The sequence below is a fragment of the Portunus trituberculatus genome, chromosome 12, assembly GCF_017591435.1.
Source record: "Portunus trituberculatus isolate SZX2019 chromosome 12, ASM1759143v1, whole genome shotgun sequence".
Lineage (NCBI taxonomy): Eukaryota > Metazoa > Arthropoda > Malacostraca > Decapoda > Portunidae > Portunus > Portunus trituberculatus.
The window spans coordinates 3946780-3965538 of record NC_059266.1 but is presented as its reverse complement, the minus strand read 5'-3'; the positions used below and the strand labels follow the sequence as shown (position 1 = coordinate 3965538).

At 39.9% G+C, this 18759-nt stretch overlaps 1 long non-coding RNA gene across 1 annotated transcript in view; it reads left to right on the top strand.

The window, feature by feature from the left end:
* The window catches only part of LOC123502723, a 569074-nt gene that overhangs the window by 2626 nt on the left and 547689 nt on the right, over positions 1-18759 (top strand). Inside the window, exon 2 of the long non-coding RNA XR_006674202.1 lies at positions 3604-3940. This is a non-coding gene — a long non-coding RNA (uncharacterized LOC123502723). The remainder of the gene's footprint in view (positions 1-3603; positions 3941-18759) is intronic.

Below are 18759 nucleotides of genomic sequence, written 5' to 3'. Positions count from 1 at the left end.
ATTATTATTATTATTATTATTATTATTATTATTATTATTATTATTATTATTATTATTATTATTAGTACTAATATTAGTAATTATCATTATTATCATTATTACTATTATTATTTTTGTTGGTGTTCATGTTGATGTTGTCATCATCATCATCATCATCATCATCATCATCATCAGTAACTACCACCAGCATTTGCATTATCATTATAATAATGACAAATTACCTACATTCCTACCATCACTTATTTTACTAGTTCCTACTACTACTACTACTACTACTACTACTACTACTACTATTACTACTACTACTGCTTCTGGTATTTTTGCTACTACTACTATAACTATAACACCACCACCACCACCACCACCATCAACAACAACCCACCACCACCACCACCATCACCATCGACAACAACCCACTACCACCACCACCACCACCACCACCAACAACAACAGTAACAACCACCATCACTGCTCATACATGTTTCACTGTTGTCGTTTCACTAGAGTATACTTCTTTAAATACGAGGACGCAATTGAGAAACATTAGATTACTAGTCTGCTTTCACTTGCAATGTACAAATGAAATTATTCTGTATATGAAACGGCTTTACTCATGTGCCTTGTGTAGTACTCTCGTTTATTTCGTGGACATTTAAACAGTCTTCCCTTCCGGTACACAAAGAAAATGACGCATGGTCTATGTAGAAAATAGAAACATACCTTAAACTGAGACTGAACAATTACTTTATGTGAATGAATACAGATAAATTGCCATACTCCTTTGAATCTTTGTAAATCACAGTAAATATCAGTCTTGTAATGGCATTCATCTTGTGGATCTTAATTATCTTCACCTTTTCTAATCTAATGTTTTATATAAGCCTTGCTATATTGTATTTGTGAATGGGCTGAAATAAAGAACAAAACAGGAGGCTGAGATAATGCGTACACAAAATATAGATGAATAGAGAGATAAATAAGTGAAATGTACGAATGATGAAATAAAAAAAAAATGAAAATGAAATGAAACAAAAAATGAAAATGGCAAGAGATACAGGAATGAATAGAATAAGGACGTGTAAATAATTTAAAAGCTATTCATTTAGTCGTTTCCAAATATCTGAAATACAGTATTGGTGGCTTTAAAGTATTACGTGAATAATCTGTTACATCTGGTATGAACGGGTAACTTGCATAATTTGTCAGTGGTTTCTGCTTTTATCTCTAGCCTCTCTTACTTGTTTGCCTTCCCTTTCCCCTCCCACACTACAGACCTCCCCTGTCTTCTTCTCCCTACTCTCCTCTCCCTGTTTTCTCTGTTAATGTCCCATCTCCTCCCCACTATATTGCTCCCCCGTTCGTAACAATTTCCAATGATGCTCCCCTTTCTCTCCTTTCCCCAGCTCACCCCTTTGGCGTTCTCGTCCTTTCTCCTTGCCTTCCGCTGTGCTCCCTCCTCTTTACAGCTCCTTCACTCCCCCAGCCCACTTCTGCGTCCTTCCCCCTTCTCTTCTTCCAAGCACTGCTGATTGTTTAATTTCTTCTCTCTCTCCCCAGCCCAGATTACTGTTGTTGCCTTTTTTTCGCCTTTAATTTAGCAGTTTTTTTTTCAGTATATATATATATATATATATATATATATATATATATATATATATATATATATATAAGAGAGAGAGAGAGAGAGAGAGAGAGAGAGAGAGAGAGGGAGGGAGGGAGGGAGGGGGGGACAGAGTGCACTCTGTCGGTAGTGTTTTCACATGGAGGAGCTTCCTCTGGCAACACTGCGCGTCACCTGAGATTTAAAACCCCACGCGAGACATTTAAACTTGCTAAAAGGTAAACTTGGTACCTGAACGGATGATTTCTGGGTCATTTGTGAGTCTGCGACGCGTTGCAATATATAATTTTTTTACGACCTGAGGGAATGTGAGAGCTGCGAGGCACGAGGACAAATGAACGACACTTTTTATTTGATTTTACTTCATTAGTATTTGCATTTCTGTAATTTTACATAAACATTTGCATTACAGGATGTTATCAGGAGATTGCAGACTTTTTTTTGGGGAGGCACGGTGAAGTAAGGTCAGAGGCAGGTTTGGAACGATTGATGGAGTTACAAAAAAAAAAAAAAAAAAAAGCCACCGAATAAAAAGTTTGAATTATGTTCTGAATACTATGAAAATTAAAAACATGATTTTGATTGGTCAGATACTGCCCAATTCTTCAATATTACAGTGTACTTCAGAAATAATGCTTCTTTAGATGACCACAGTGACTTGGAGTGTGCAGTAGTGTAACAGAGGTAAATCTTCCATATATGTCCTAGTCTTCTCAGTAAACAGGAAACTCATTCTCTAATCTTATATAATCTGGATATGAATGAATATGAAAAACACCAAGCCTAACATAGTAAATGTTCACATATATTTTGTCTGACGTCTTGAATGTTTAGGTATCAATGAAATTCTGGAAATAAAAGAGAACATTAAGATGATGAAAAGGAAGATGTGGGAGAATATACTGGATGATATCAACTTTATGTTATTGAACATATCTTGGTGAATTAGAAACGATGATCTAGTCAACAATTTAAATATAGAAAATAACAAAAAAGTCTTTATTCTAATCTTGAAATAATAAATTTTCACGTCACACACATCAGAACATTTTGCATAATTCCTGTATTAACTGGAAATATAATGAAAAGTTAAAAATATACAAAAGAAAGCGTGTCAATGTAAAATCACCAAATCGTCAGCTTTGTCCAATATCAAAAGACCTTTTCCTCCGTGACGAGCTGTGAGAAGCACTATATTTTTTCATTCCCTTCCCTCGCTGGAGCAGCTTGTCCTCTCTTTCTCATTATGTAAATCTCCCGACCCCAACTTCCCTCCCCTCCCTGCTCACTTTTTCCGCCTGTAACTTCTTCACCTCCAGCTGCGCCTCACTGGACACGTGACGGCTGCGTGATCCCTGTGTGTGTGTGTGTGTGTGTGTGTGTGTTCTTTATTTATTATCTTATATATATTTCTTTCTCAAGATAACTAGGTGGTAAAATTTTACTCCTGCTACTACTACTACTACTGCTACTATTGCTACTGCTACTGCTTCTGCTACTGCTACTACTACTACTACTACTACTACTACTACTACTACTACTACTACTACTACTACTACTACTACTACTACTACTACTACTACTACTACTACTACTACTCTGCTGCTACTACTCCTACTACTACTATACTACGACTACTACATTACTACTGCTACTGCTACAACAACAACAACAACAACAACAACAACAACAACAACAACAACTACTACTACTACTACTACTACTACTAATGCTAGTACTGCTATTACTACTGCTACATCAACTACGTTTACACTTACTACTACTACTACTACTACTACTGCTACTACTGTACAATACATATTCAAGTTTTGTAGTGCTAATTTAGGTAATGTTCTCAAAGTAACTTCCATTAGATGTAATCTACATTCTCTCTCTCTCTCTCTCTCTCTCTCTCTCTCTCTCTCTCTCTCTCTCTCTCTCCAGTATAATTTATATTAATGTTTGCTTTCTCTTTCCTTCAGGTACTGTTGACAAGTGTGTGAGCGACTGGGAGCCATCAGTGAACTTACTTTTTATTCACCAATTTCTAAGTGTATAGAAGATTGAAAACATAAAAGTAGATAAACAGAAAAACTGAAAGTAGAAAAACAGAAGAGATAAACAGGAAGGAAACTACTACATAAACATACTCCTTAGAAACAAAAGAAACGGAAAGGAAAGTGAATAAAGAAATGTGTTCTAACTGTGGTGGTGAATTTTCGTGTTGGTGGAAGTGTGTTGATACTTGGGTGAAGTGTTGCAAGTGAGCTTCCGCCACGTCACTCCTCAGTCCTCCGCGGCGACAAGGGGAAAAATAAGGTAAATGAAAAATCTCCTAATTATCTTGTGCTGGATCATCTTAATGTTGTTTTTGTAGTTGTTGTTGTTGTTGATGGTGTTGGTGGTGTTGTTGGTGTTGCTGTTGATTCGTCTTTTTTCTAGTATTTCTCATTTCCCTCCTCCTCCTCCTCCTACTGTTTTTCCTTGTTATCTCCTATTTTTTCTTTTTCATTTTCTTGTCGTTACTACTACTACTACTACTACTACTACTACTACTACTGCTACTGCTACTATTACTACCATTACTACTACTACAACTGCTACTACTACTACTACTACTACTACTACTACTACTACTACTACTACTACTACTACTACAACAGCATAGATAAAGACCATTCAGCTTCACCACAGTACCTTCCATAACTCTCCTCTGTCGGAATACAGCATCTTTGGGCCTGTCTTCCTTTATGCAGTCTGCTACATTCACGCAGTAAATAATGAGTGCAGGACGCAAAGCAAGGGAGTGGTGGCGTCGTAATTCCAGTCAGTGGATGGGTGGCCGGCAATCCCATTCCCTTCCTTGCCTGTGTTTGGCGTCCTGTACAGTGTCAAGCCAACAGCGCTGCATAACTCACTACTGTCTTGAGAATCACTTATTAGATTCATGGTCTCTAACTGCTGTATATTTTTCCGGTAAATCTTGAACAGTTAGTATAAAGCAGTGTTTTGAAACGCTATAGGACATTGTAGTGGACTTTTGGCTAATTCTTTTTCGATCTTTAAGGGAACTGGCATTCAAGTGGGCCTCATTTTTTAATCTCTTGTTGCCCTCGGCCGGCTTCCCCTCTTGCATAAAAAAAAAGAAAGGTTGCAGGGATAATTAGTAAGGTTCCCATGAGTGTTTTTCCAATGATGGTTCAGTGTCCTCGTTAAATTGTAATGGTCCTCGTCACAATGACCTTGATATCTCCCTGGAAAACCCTATTACCTTTATCAGAGCGTGTTGAAAATGGTCAAGTTACAATGCTGAAACTTTTGCGAGTCAGGTCCATAATCGGATATATAGACAGAGAGAAGCCCTGTTAGACTATCCCCAAAACCATGAAAATACTTTGGAAACCCCTATAGTTTTAACAGAGCGTGATAAAAGTGGTCGGATTGAGACACCGGAACTTTTGAGAATATGGCCAATAAACAGAGCTGGTGGTGATATTGCCCTCTCAACACCCTCAGCTTTCTTCTGGACAGTAAATGCTCGGCGCTCAGTGGAGACCAAAGGAGCTCGAACACGGTGATTCTGTCTCTCTTGGTGGAATCTTTGGTGATGCTAGCGATGCGGAAATGTTTGAGTGGCAAGTAAGAGGCAAGGATATTAGAGAGAGAGAGAGAGAGAGAGAGAGAGAGAGAGAGAGAGAGAGAGAGAGAGAGAGAGAGAGAGAGAGAGAGAGAGAGAGAGACAGACAGACAGACAGACAGACAGACAGACAGACAGACAGACAGACAGACAGACAGACAGAGAGAGAGAGAGAGAGAGAGAGAGAGAGAGAGAGAGAGAGAGAGAGAGAGAGAGAGAGAGAGAGAGAGAGAGAGAGAGAGAACTAATCTATTTGATACCATAGTAGTGTTAACTTGCTGGCTTTAATATGTGGAGAGAAAATATCGAAAAATGATTTTGGAGTTGTAATATAAATACTTAATTACTATCGATACTAGTGCTGTCGTTGCTGCTGCTGCTACTACTACTACTACTACTACTACTACTACTACTACTACTACTACTACTACTACTACTACTACTACTACTACTACTACTACTACTTACTACTACTACTACCACCACCACCAGTACTACTACTACTACTACTACTACTACTACTACTACTACTACTACTACTACTACTACTACTACTACTACTACTACTAGTACTACTACAACTACTATTACCACCACTATTACTACTACTACTACCACTACTACTACTACTACTGCTATTGCTACTACTACCACCACCACCACTAGCATTGCATCCACTACTACTAATGCTACGATCACAACAATAATAACAACGACAACAAGAATTATAACTTTTACTACTATCAGTACAAAAATTACTACTACTACTATTAGTACTTCCGTTTCTACCACCACCACCACCACCACCACCACCACCATCCACCACCACCACCATCACTACATGCTAAATATTAGGAATTCAAGTCTCATTTCTCTCCTTCCTTTATCAGTTGGAAATTTTGCTTGTGTAACTTGGCAGGTTTACCTCGTGTATTTTTCCCCCTACCAGATTATTTTCCTCGACATCGCCATTACACGGACTGGCTCATTCTCTCTTAAAGTACAGGCTACACTCATGTCCCTGCACAGCCATTTACGTAAACAGTGCTGCTTAAATTCTCTCTCTCTCTCTCTCTCTCTCTCTCTCTCTCTCTCTCTCTCTCTCTCTCTCTCTGGGGGTGTCTAAATTACAGTATTTTCCTTTTTTCTTGCCTCAACGTAACACCGAAGTTCTCGAAGATTAAGTCCTCATTCTCATTAACTTCTAAAAGTGTTCCTGAACTAATCTCATTCGCCCTTGAACTGAGCCTTAACCTATTGTCATTGAGGAGGAGGAAGAGGAGGAGGAGGAGGAGGAGGAGGAGGAGATGAAGATATGAAGCTAACAATGTAAAGGATTTTATCGGAAAAAAATAGGAAATGCAGTAGTAGTATCGTAGTAGTAGTAGTAGTAGTAGTAGTAGTAGTAACAACAGTAGCAGTAGCAATAGCAGTAGCAGCAGCAGCAGCAACAACAACAGCAGCAGAAGGAGGAGAAGAATAAGAAAGAGGATTTCAGGATGGAGGGACAAAGGAAACAACCTCGTAGAAAATGGAAGATGGAATTAACGAAATGGGAGAGACGGAGTAAGAGGAGGAGGAAAAGGAGGAAGAGGAGGAGGAGGAGGAGGAGGAGGAGGAGGAAATTAGTGACGGGAACATGTATGAAAAGGGAAAAAATAGCACGAGATGAAGTCCAGATTGAAGGAGTCTGATAAGCAGTAAAAGAAGATGAAAACTGAGAAAAAGATGAAGATGACGAGGCGAAGTAGGAATGAAGGGTAGCGAAAGAAAGGAAGGGACACAATTAAGAAGAGGAGGAAGAAATAGAGAGGAAGGAAGAGGGGACAGAGGAGAAGAGAGGGAGAAATGCAAAGAGATGAGACAAATATAACAGAACGAGAAGAAAGAAAGGAAGGAAACAAGAGAGAAAGGAAGTTAGGGAGGGAGGGAGGGAAGGATGGACATGAATTTAGGAATAAGAGATACTGAATGAAAAAAAAATAAAAGTGAAGGAAAGAATGAAGGATAAAAGCATACATGACAAAAATGAGTAAATGGTAGAATAAAGGAAGGAGTGATAATAATAGGATATTAATGAAATCGGAAGGAGATGGGAGGAGGATGAAGAAAGAAGATAAAGAAGAAACAGGAGGAAAGTAACAACAACGCACTTAAAAAAAAAAAAGAATGGCGAGGAAAATGAAGGAGACGTTCTAATCCTGACAAAAAAAAAAAAAAAGGAATAAAGAAATAAATAGTAAAGAGGCATAATTATGTGAAAGAAATTAAAAAGAAAAAAAAGAATGATTGGATGAAAGAAGGAAGGAAGGAAGGAAAGGAGGAAAGTATAAAAAAAATAAATGAAGGTTGTACACTTTGACAAGAATGATTCAATAGATAAATGAAGGAAAGAAGGACCGAATTGCTCTCTCTCTCTCTCTCTCTCTCTCTCTCTCTCTCTCTCTCTCTCTCTCTCTCTCTCTCTCTCTCTCTCTCTCTCTCTCTCACACACACACACACACACACACACACACACACACACGAATAAAAGAGAAAAAAAGAGCATATAACGAAGAAAGAAAGAAAATAATGAAGGAGAATCAAATGCACTTACAGGGAACAAAAAAAAAAAAAAAGTTAATGATGAAAGAGGAACACGCGCAGACAAGAAAGAAATGAAGGATGGAAGGAAGAAAGGAAGGAAGGAAGGAAGGAAGGAAGGAAGGAAGGAAGGAAGAAAAGGGAGAATTTCCAGCAGTCGGGGGTTCTTATATATCGAGTTCTGTGATCCCCTCTGAGATATGCGAAGTCTTGCACGCAATCTCTCGAGTTCGCCTCAGAAAATCTGCCTTTTGTACGTCGTTTTTGAAAGGATGTGAGCGACGCGAAGGAAGACGAGGAGGAGGAGGAGGAGGAGGAGGAGGCAGTGAGATGTTGAGGGGTGTGTTGTGTTGAGGTCGTGGTGGTGATGTAGTAGAATGTTGTTGCTATTCATTCTTTTCTCTTTTTCCTTTTTTTCTTTTCCATCGCTTTTTATTGTGTATCTTTTCTCTTTTTTCCTTTTTTTCTTTTCCATCGCTTTTTATTGTATATGTTTTTAATATTGTTATTTTTTTTGTGCTTATATTTTCTATGCTGGAATATGAGTGTATTTTTTTTCCATTTTCTATCTCTCTTTTTCTTGCTTTATTGTTCTTTTACTCGTTGACACATTTGTTTGAAATTTTTGCTCTTTTGTGTTGTAAACTTATGTCTGTTTACAATTTGAATAGCTAATTTTAAATCTTCTTTCTGCACATTTTTTTTCTATATTTTCTTTTAATTTTTGTTCCGGTGTGAGTTGATATCATGTAGTTGTAGTGTAGGCTTTGTGAGTTTTCTCTTTACTCCTACGTGTGAGTATTTAAGGTGTTAAGTCTGTCCTATGAGAGATAATTGTCCTTCATTGACTTGACTATGTTTTCACACTCAGAATTAAAATATATCCACCAGTTTCTCCTCATTCCTTACAAGTGTGTCTGCCTGTTTGTCAGTCTTATGTCTTTCTTTTCTCTGAGACAGGGTGGCTTCAGGATATGACAGGCAAAATTCACGCTTGGTAAAGTTAGAATAAAAAAAAAATAGATAGGCAGGGATTGGTTCTCAAGTAGTAGGTGAATGGAATGGACTTGGTGATCTGGTTATTAGTGCTGAGTCATTAGGAGACATTAAAAGTTTAGATAAATTCATGGATGGGAATGTCAGGTGGAAATAACGAGGTATATTTCATGCAGGGTCTGATTGCTTCTTGCAGTTTCTCTTATTTTCGTGTGGCTTCATGTTATTTATGGTGCAGCGCTTGGCTCGCGGCCTGATAGTTGTGAGTTCGATTCAGGCTTAGGCAGTTTTTAAGTGTGGGAAATAGCGCTCCTTCGTAACCCTTGCCGGTATCACCACCGCTACAGCCACTGCCACTGCCACCGCCACCATCATCACCACCACCAGAACCATTTAGGTGTTGCCAGGCTGTAACTGAAGCAGACTCGCCCAAATTCTCCTTCCTCCATCGAGTAAAGGAGCTCAGAACCAGCAGAAACAGGATTTTATTTCATTTTTATTATTTTTTTCATTTATTAACTTATTATTATTGTTATTTTTTACTGCATTTCCATGACAGAATTTAGCCTGTGCATGGATGGTATTGTGCGATATTCATGGGTACAGAGCCAAAATCAAAAGGCTCCTGAAGTTATGCCAAGTTCTTGCGAAAGTTATGCCAAGTCTGCTTTAGTTCTTGCAAAAAAGTTTGGTGGAGACAAAAATTAATGTTTTCTTCTCAACTTGAGGCAGATGATTTAGTCAGTGGTGACGTGGGACGAGGGTCATTATGCCAGGAAATTACATGACCTTCCTGCTTCACTTGCTAAATTACTCTCTAGAGAATGCAAGATATTCTAATAACCCTTTTGTTTGTGTCAGGGAATCCAATCAACGCTAAGACGGTACGAGACTCCTGAGGCTGCGGGAGGGTCGTGCCGCAGATCTAGTTAAACAAAATCGATACTTCACTAACTAAACGGCTCGGTGAAGGCAACAGTTTTTTTTTCTTTTTTTAATTTTTTTTTTGTTAATATGTAACTCAGAGAATTGACTCATTAGTAACACAGACTTCTCAGATTATAAAACGGTCACAAAGCCAATAAAGTTACATAGAATCATCACTTCAATTAATAAGGAACTCAGGGAAGGAATTTAAGCATTAATATGTATCTTGAGAGAATTGACTCAGTGTATGATATATCAGTGAATGATAATGCTTCCCATATTAAACAAATTTTGGATAAATCCTTTATGGTGACACTTTAGGATCTGGATATGGCATCTGGGGAACTATTTTTTTTTTATTATAGCCTCTTTGTTGCTCTACATCAGATCTTAATTCTGAAAACAGGAAAGGAAAAAGGCTTTCCCTACCAAATCTACAACATTGTTGAATTTAATCAGTGTATAGGTAACTATTAATGAACTCCTGATTACACAGCCGTCATTACGCTGCTAGTGACCCAAACTCCCTCCCTACTTTATTTATCAATAACATGGCACGGTGAAGTAACTTTTTCCTATCTGATCTGTACCTACCATGGTGAATTTAATTGGTATAGTGAAAAATGAAACTCCTCGAACAGAAAAAAAACTGTCATAGCTTCTCTAAAATGCCATAAATTCGCTGTTTCTTTTATTAGGTAGAGTTAAGCAAGGTTTTGTTATCTAGTCTTGGTAAATTTAGTCGTTACAGCGGCAATATGGGACTCCTGGAAGTGCAAAACGCTCACAATGGCGCTAAAGTTACACCAAATCGCCGCTTCACTTCCCCAAGAGCCCAGTGAGAGACTCCGAGACTCAGATGCCAGGCTATTATTACGTTAGGAGTCGCTTTCTGAGCCGCCTCTCCACCACCACCACGTGAGGAGGACAGGCCAGAAGCGACGCACCATTCTCCCCCTTATAGTTTCCTCTTAATAACCAACTCAGTGCTAAACGTGACGCTAATTCCACTCTTATGTACGAGGATGACCTGAGGGGGCGAGGATGGGGTGAGGTTAAGGTTGGGGGGGTGTTTAAGGGCGCGGTGGCTCATAACGAGGGGATGTGAGGGTGTGAGCACATTCCCTTAATCTTGGCTGGGTGAGAAACGTTACAGCATCAAATGGGATCTGATGCCATACTAATAGATTCCCGGAATATCCCAGGCTGTGCTTGAATCTCTCCTGTCCCTCACCGTTATAACTTCACACGCAAGGTTAATGGGATTCATCTTATTCATCTGGCAGTAATATTGTTTGCCTTCTCCCTGTAACTGCCTGCCTGATGGCCCTCCTTCCTCTAATTGGGCGTCACTCTGCATAATTTTTTCGTATGACTTAAGCTGGTGATTAAAACAGCATTCTTGGGATTTGTATTAATGCTGGTGTTTATCTTCTTAGGGTGGCTCAGGCGGGAACGTTTTGGATATGCGAGTGCAAATGTGATGTCTAAATATGCATGTGTGATTGCTTTCATACGTGTGTGGTGTGTGTGTGTGTGTGTGTGGTGAGTGTGTGTGTGTGTGTGTGGTGTGTGTGTGTGTGTGTGTGTGTGTGAGTGTGTGTGTGTGTGTGTGTGTGTGTGTGTGTGTGTGTGTGTGTGTGTGTGTGTGTGTGTGTGTGTGTGTGTGTGTGTGTGTGTGTGTGTGTGTGTGTGTGTGAGTGTGTGTGTGTGTGTGTGTGTGGTGAGTGTGTGTGTGTGTGTGGGTGTGGTGAGTGTGTGTGTGTGTGTGTGTGTGTGTGTGTGTGGTGAGTGTGTGTGTGTGTGTGTGTGTGTGTGTGTGTGAGTGTGTGTGTGTGTGTGTGTGTGTGTGTGTGTGTGTGTGTGTGTGTGTGTGTGTGTGTGTGTGTGTGTGTGTGTGTGTGTGTGTGTGTGTGTGTGTGTGTGTGTGTGTGTGTGTGTGTGTGTGTGTGTGTGTGTGTGTGTGTGTGTGTGTGTGTGTGTGTGTGTGTGTGTGTGTGTGTGTGTGTGTGTGTGTGTGTGTGTGTGTGTGTGTGTGTGTGTGTGTGTGTGTGTGTGTGTTATGTGTGTGTGTTATGTGTGTGTGTGTGTGTGTGTGTGTGGTGTGTTATTATTATTATTATGTGTGTATTGTATTATGTGTGTGTGTGTGTGTGTGTGTGTGTGTGTGTGTTGTGTGTGTGTGTGTGTGTGTGTGTGTGTGTGTGTGTGTGTGTGTGTGTGTGTGTGTGTTCTGGTGTGGTGTGTGTGTGGTGTGGTGGTGTGGTGTGTGTGTGTGTGTGTGTGTGTGTGGTGTTGACATTCCAGTAGTACGTGGTACTGATCACCTACATAACCATCATCACACTTGTTACAAATACGTCCTTTTCTTATTCCATGGTACCTTCCTGTGAGTAGTGGCAATTTGTTATTTCCAGCACGCAGTTTCCTTATATGTATACGGTTCATCTTTGACAGTTTAACTAGATAATCAATCCTCTATTCCACACACTTCCTGAAATATTCTATAACTACATAAATTTTTGTTACTATGTTTCGGTACCAAGTTGTTATCCACAAATCTTTCAACCTCCGTTCCACGGTCAATTTGAACCGTTTCGGGTTCTCAACGGTTTGATTCAACCAGACAAACCACATTCAATAGAAGTACTTCGTACGTAAGATAACCATGGTGATAGATAAACCCAGACGTATATAAACAAATACATTATATAATTGAGTACTTTTCCCTACGATTAATCTGCACCAATAATTCATCATTCTACATTATATAGTTATTTCCCCAGACGTATATAAACAAATACATTATATAATTGAGTACTTTTCCCTACGATTAATCTGCACCAATAATTCATCATTCTACATTATATAGTTATTTCCACTGGATAGACTCTTCTCCATATACAATATCAGTACTAGTATACCTATGTACATACAAATACAAATCTTAATAAGCATTAGTTATTATATATAGAAAAAACAATACATTGAGCTGCTTTGCACGATATAGTTTTCTCTTGAACATTGCCAAGGTGACAATGAGTATCACGTTCTTGTCTTCTAGAAGAGCATTCTACACCTGAGGAGCATGGTGCATGAAGCCGTTTGTGAAGAAGAGTTGTAGGACATCTTACAAGTTGTAGGTTAGCATTACTGGTTCTCGTGCGGTGTTGATACTCTGAAGTTACATAAATTAGATTCAATGCATTTTAGACCTTGTAATATTGCTAATGATAAAAAGTAACTGAAGATTATATTAATGAAATTGTTATTTACATACACATTAACAGACATTTTTTCATAATAAATGTACACCTTCACATTTTCGAGCAGTGTTACGTTCACCGGTTAAATGGTAAGATTAGCATCGGGGAGCCGGTGAAAAAAAGAACCGCACTGCAAGTTCAACTAGTGAGGATATGCAAAGGGGCACTTCAGAAGCTATTTAATAGTCCAATAACAAAACGAAACTGACAGATATAACAAATAAATACAACCCTAAAGAACCCAACTTAATAATACCTAACAATAATACTAATCCTATATGGAGGCAATGTGGAAAAACGTAACGAGGAAAAGTGATACTTATGAGGTGTTGCAGTGATGAAGTGCTGGGCGAGGTGGATCCACGATATTCCAAGAGGCGTTGTGTTCACTGGTTGAGACCTTCACTTCGACTGCCGTCCAAAAATCAGGCAGCTCGCTTAACACTTTCGCTTGAGTCGAATGGGGCCGCGCAAATCCTACTTCGGGACAGGAGCGGGGCTTCATGAGACGGTGACGTGGAGGGGAGGTGGAGAGGTGGCGAACGAGGTAGCAAGCGGAGGAGGTGATGGTAGTGGAGTATGTTAACAGCAGCAAAGCATTTAATAGATACTTATTAGAGCTTTCGTCGTGAGATGGCTTCGAATTCGATACGGTATTCCACAGGCTATAATATAATTCTAACCTTACTTCCTTAATATTGGGGTTCCAATTTAAAAATTCATCAACATAAACATGAAGAAATTTAGTGTGTGATACTCTCTTTATGACTTCATCTTCTAATGCGACAGGAGGAAACAATCTAACTGATCTATTTTGGAAGAGTATAAAATTGGTTTTCTCTATATTTAGATTTAATGCATTCTTCTTAAGCCAATTATTCACATTAGTTAATTCTGCTTTAAGGTCATGATGTAGAGTATTTAGACTTCTATCAGATAAAATTATAATTGTATCATCAGCATAAATCGTAAAGCTAGATTTGGAACTGGAATAAGCAATGTCATTAAATGTGTGTGTGTGTGTGTGTGTGTGTGTGTGTGTGTGTGTGTGTGTGTGTGTGTGTGTGTGTGTGTGTGTGTGTGGAGGGAAGTGTGAACGTGTGCATTGACTAAGAAAATATAAAAGTTATATATTGCCAAATAGGTAAGCGCACTTCTCATTAATCAGGTGTTTAAGATGTAAAACAAAATGTTGAGTAAGATGTGGGCATTATAAGTATAAGCGGATAAATTGTTTCGAAATGTATGCCTTTATGAAACTACAGGGATAGTATGGCGTGAACTAACCACTACTACGTCTCCCCGGTCTCGGAAGTCCTCGCCCTCTTTATCCCTCCTCTCCTCTCCCTAGCTCCTCGCCTCCCTCACTCCTGTGTCCCTCCCTACTTCTCCCACCACTGTATTTATACATTAAGATGTTCTGTAAGTGTGTATGTATAGATATGATTATTAACGAGTATGGTACAATTTCATGAAGGCAAGAAGTGGTTCACGTTGATAATTACTGTACAACAGCACGTTTACGTGTAGTATATAGAAGAGCCATGTTTGCAGTCGTTATGGTCAACCATGTGAACATGATGTGCTGGAATTACCTGTGACCTGGACCTTCTGCTGTTAGGAAAAGTTGATACTCTTATTACGTACTGTCTACCTATTGATCATAAAAAGTGGTCCAGTTTATATATAATATTATTTTGTTGTTAGATACGTTGCTTATTATCCAGCTATACGGCCATTAACAGCGGAATTAGCTATTGCTTTCACGGTCGTTTGACCCACTCTGGTTTTCATGTCCACATATACCAGCAATTGTATTAAATAATATCATTAATGTATGATATGTATGTACATACTGACGTATGTAACTATTATACCTATACGTATGTAATTACAATAGGAAAAAAAAATCAAAGGCTGATGGTGTGAATAAGGGGTGAAGAGGGAAGCGGGGAAGAGGGTCATGCGATACTGGGGTAGAGAAGGAGTGGTCTGGGGGTTCTTCAGGGTGGTGGTGGTGGTGGTGGAGGGGTTAGACGAGTACCCCACACTCGTCCGATTCTGTATAACACCTTTGATATGATGACTGGATTAGGCGTAATATCACTCAGTAAACTCCTCACATAACACATATAGCACTGTGGTATGTTAACCATAAATTACGAACGGATGTTCAAGGTAGTGTGTTGAAATATCATTCTCATCCAACGATTCGTTTAGGAGATATCTGCAAAAACACCGTTTGTCCACCGCTGAAATGTATAGTAGGTTACTAGACTTAATATTACACACACACACACACACACACACACACACACACACACCTCTTCATTCTAATTTTCCAGTCTCCTTGTCCTTTTTCTAAACACTTCTCTTCATTTCTCTATCGTATTTCCTTCATTTACCCTCCTCCTCCTCCTCCTCCTCTTCCTCCTGTAGCTATTATTCTTTAAAGTAACAGCTATCTTACCTTGTTAAACACACACACACACACACACACACACACACACACACACACACACACACACACACACAGTCTATCACACATAAGCAAACACACACACTTACGTAACATAATAGCTAAAAGGTAAACACCACGTCATGAACACACACACACACACACACACACACACACACACACACCTTAACAAACAAATGAACACAATGATGACAAAAAGGCAAATACTACGACATACCAACACACACACACACACACACACACACACACACACACACAACACAAACAGTCGCATATCCGTACATTGTCTCCAGGCTGTATTTGCATATCCATTTACGTCAGAAGCAACGCGTGAGCAAGTCCGGAGTTAGAGCGGGGACGAAGAACCACACACAGACTCGGCCCAACTATCAATAAGGCTCCTCAGGCCCTCATTAATTGTCTAGCCGAGAATGGATGCGAGACAGTAATGGGTACTAGAGGTGAGGGGATGCTTAGGGGAGGAGAGCGAGGGGACGGAAGAGGGTGTGGGAGAGTGGGGAGGAAGGGAAGGTACCGTTTACATAGGCGGTAGAGATGGTCCCTTCGTGTGTGTGTGTGTGTGTGTGTGTGTGTTAACAAGGTACAGGGTAGGAAGGATGGAAACAAACGAAGAACGGTAGTAGTAGTAGTAGTAGTAGTAGTAGAAGGTTGATGATTGAAAGAACGAGATGGAGAGGAGGGGAAGTGCAAGGAGAGGAAAAAAAGGAGACACTGAAAAGGAGGGAAAAAACGGAGTAGTGGAAATAGGGAAGAGGAAAAAAAGGATGAATTTGAAAAGGGAGGAGAGGATGGAAGAGGGAAGAGCAGGAGGAAAAGAAGGGAAAGTAAAGTAGAAGAGGGAACGTAGAAGGGGGAAGGAAAAAAAAAGAGAAGTAGATGAAGTTGAAGGAGAAAGGAGAATAAGTAGGGAAAGGAGATGTAGGAAAAAAGGAAAACAAAGGGAAAATAGAAATGGAAGGAAAGGATTGGAGGACAAAGGAGAAAGGAGGAGGGAGGAAAAGAGAAAATGGGAAAGGAAGAGCAGGAGGAGGAAGAGGAGGAGGAGGACGAGGAAGAAGAGGAGGGAGAAGTAGGAGAAGAGTATGAGAAGAACAGTTGATGTCTTATTAATAGTTGCAGTAACGCGATCTAATACCATATTGCAATAATGTAGGGATAATGATGAGAAGGAAGAAGAAGAAGAAGAAGAAGAAGAAGAGGAGGAAGAAGAAGAAAGAGAAGAGGAAGAAGGGAAAGAGGAGGAGGTGTAGAGGGGAGGGGGGAGCAATAGTACTAGAGGAGGCAGCAAGAAACGATGCGGGTGTAATATTGGAAACGCGATGCTCCACTTAAACTATAAATTGTAAGTTATGATTTTGGTGTCGTGTGGTGCAGGGAGGCGAGGCGAGGCGAGGCAGCCAGTGTAGAGGAGGAGGAGGAGGAGGAGGAGGAGGAGGAGGAGGAGGAGGAGGAGGAGGTGGCCGGGAAGGCGAGTAAGGAGGAGGTAAGGCATAACGTTGAAATGTAAGAGAGAGAGAGAGAGAGAGAGAGAGAGAGAGAGAGAGAGAACAAGCCTTTGGGGATGTAATAGAGAGAGGGAATGCAAACTTGAGGGCTGAGGAAGCGATAAAGCAGTGCAAGAAGAGAAGGAAGAGGAGGAGAAGAAAGAGGAGGAGGAGAAGAAAGAGGAGGAGGAGGAGGAGGAGGAGGAGGAGGAGGAGGAGGAGGAGGAGGAGACGGCAGGAAAGGCACATTTGGGAGCGAAGAAAGTGGCGAAAAGGCAAAAAGCGTGATAATGACCATGAAAAGGAAGCGAAGGAATAGAAAAGAAGAAAGGAAATAAGAAAGAATGCATATGAATAATAGAATGCGAAGATAAAAGAGGGAGAGAAAGAGAAAAGTAGGAAGGGAATAAGGAGACGAAAGGATGTGAAAAGGAAAATGGAGGGAGATAATAAAGAAAATAGTAAATGAGGAGGAAGAAATAGAAAGGATAAACAGGGAATAAGAAATAGAGGAGAGAAAGGAAGATTAAGGGAAAACGAAGGAAGAAAAAACGACAAAGTAAAAACAATGATAGAGAAAGAAAGAAGAGGAGTAGAGGATAATGAGGGAGAGTGAAGGAGGAGAAAGAGAATAAGAAGCCAATCTGAGAGGCCAAGGGAAGAAAGGAGAGGAGGAGAGGATAATGAAGGAAAGAAAGAAGAAGGAGAATAAGAACAGAGAGAGAGAGAGAGAGAGAGAGAGAGAGAGAGAGAGAGAGAGAGATTAAAACAATACCTGAGGAAGATGATGACGAAGAAACACCTGCCGGATAAGCAAGGCCTTGGAAAATATGTAATTGCTGCACATGAGAGAGAGAGAGAGAGAGAGAGAGAGAGAGAGAGAGACGTTAGATGGAGACAAGTCGGCTTTAAGTTCGGGGTTGGAGTGAGGCTGATAATGCTGTTTTGTCTAATTGTGGTGTCGCCTGCAAAACCTCTACTTTACCAAGGCCACCTGCCGCCTCTCCGCCTCCCCTCTGCCGTCTCTCTGTCTCGCCTGCCATCCAACACGCCACCTCATGCATTTCCTGACACTCCCGCCCCGCTGGTCATTAGTATATTAAACAGCTGCAGAAATGGATGCATAAATGAGCGGTTTGTTGCTGGCTTGATGGATTGCACACAGAGAGAGGCAGGGAGGGAGGCAGGGAGCGAGAATGTTAAGTGTGATGGATGGTTAAGTGGTTAGATGAATTAATGATGAGGTAAGTGGATTGCTGAATGTGTAAATGGATGGAAGGTTAGATCAGTGGATGTTTGGATGTTTGGATGTTTGAATAAATGAGTAGGTAAAAGAATAGATGGATGGATAAGTATGTATGTAACGATGGATGAATAATCGGCTAGATATGAAGATGGATTTACAAAGGAATGAATAAGTAAAGGAAAGAATGGATGATTAAATGTGTGGATAAAAAAAAAACAAGTAATGGATGGATAGATGAAGAGAGAAAGACTTGGTTATGTAAAGTAAATATGAGTTAATGGATAGTTGTGGTTAATGGATAATGTGAATAGAGATAAACGGGAAGAAAGATGGAAATGGATGAATGAAGGGATAATGGATGAATTGATGAGTAGATGGATAAACGAATAAGAGCCAAAGGGGACAGAACAAATGAACTGATAAATGGGAAAATGGATAGACAAACAGACTGATAAAAATAAATAAATATATAGATGGATAAAATTGATAGATTGGATGG